The sequence below is a fragment of the Penaeus chinensis genome, chromosome 9 (assembly GCF_019202785.1).
Source record: "Penaeus chinensis breed Huanghai No. 1 chromosome 9, ASM1920278v2, whole genome shotgun sequence".
Taxonomy (NCBI): Eukaryota; Metazoa; Arthropoda; class Malacostraca; order Decapoda; family Penaeidae; genus Penaeus; species Penaeus chinensis.
In genome coordinates this window covers 37128392-37129311 of record NC_061827.1, presented here as the reverse complement: position 1 = coordinate 37129311, position 920 = coordinate 37128392, and positions in this window count along the sequence as shown.

Sequence of the window (920 nt, the reverse complement as noted above, 5' to 3'; positions counted from 1 at the left end):
TAATTTGTTTTTTTTTTTTTTTTTTTTTTTTTTAAGGTAGATGGATATAAAATTGTAGTTCTAATAAACATCTTATAACGTGAGGTAGTGAAATATTTTGTATTGATATTTTTAATTTTTATTTCGTAGTACTGTTTCCGAGCCAGTTATTTCGCAAGGAAAACGTGTGGTTATATAAGATCTTTTCGTCAGTCCCTAAATCCAAGTAAATTCCAAGTACACGCAGCCTTGATGAATGGTTTCTCTTTGTACGCCCACCCCCCGCCCCCAAACCCCACCTTCGCGCCCCACTAGTTGAATTGACAGAGGAAACGTGAAAGAATGTATTGTCCAGAACAAGAGACAATTTCGGGTCACACTTAACGCAATGGCGGCGGGCGTGACAATTCGGGAGGGATGTCGAATCCTTTACCATGTGTTCTGGATGTGACCTCGATCTAAAACCAATACAGGAGGTTGGGCGGCCAGAGGTGGCACTGGAAACAGGCTCGAGTCGAGAGTAGTGACACAAAGGGTTAAGTGTGCGGTTGGTTGGCAGACGCATGCACACACGCGCTCGGGATCGAGTCTTTGGCAAATATTATTTTCTTCGCTGGTTCATAGAACAGTCGCGCGTTTCGAATCTTGATAAGTATCCTTCAGTGTGTGTTTGTGTTTGTTTGTGTTTTTTTAATCGAGAGGAAAGATGATGACAGAACGTGTTAATGGGTGGAAGCACGATCAGCTATTACTTTTCTTAGAGGAAAGTTCTCCAAGACTGATATAGACGCACTTTGGCTTCGTCTCTTTTCCTCTCTCTCTCTCTCTCTCTCTCTCTCTCTCTCTCTCTCTCTCTCTCTCTCTCTCTCTCTCTCTCTCTCTCTCTCTCTCTCTCTCTCTCTCTTTCTCCCACGATGATGGTGGAAGAAATATATGACGAG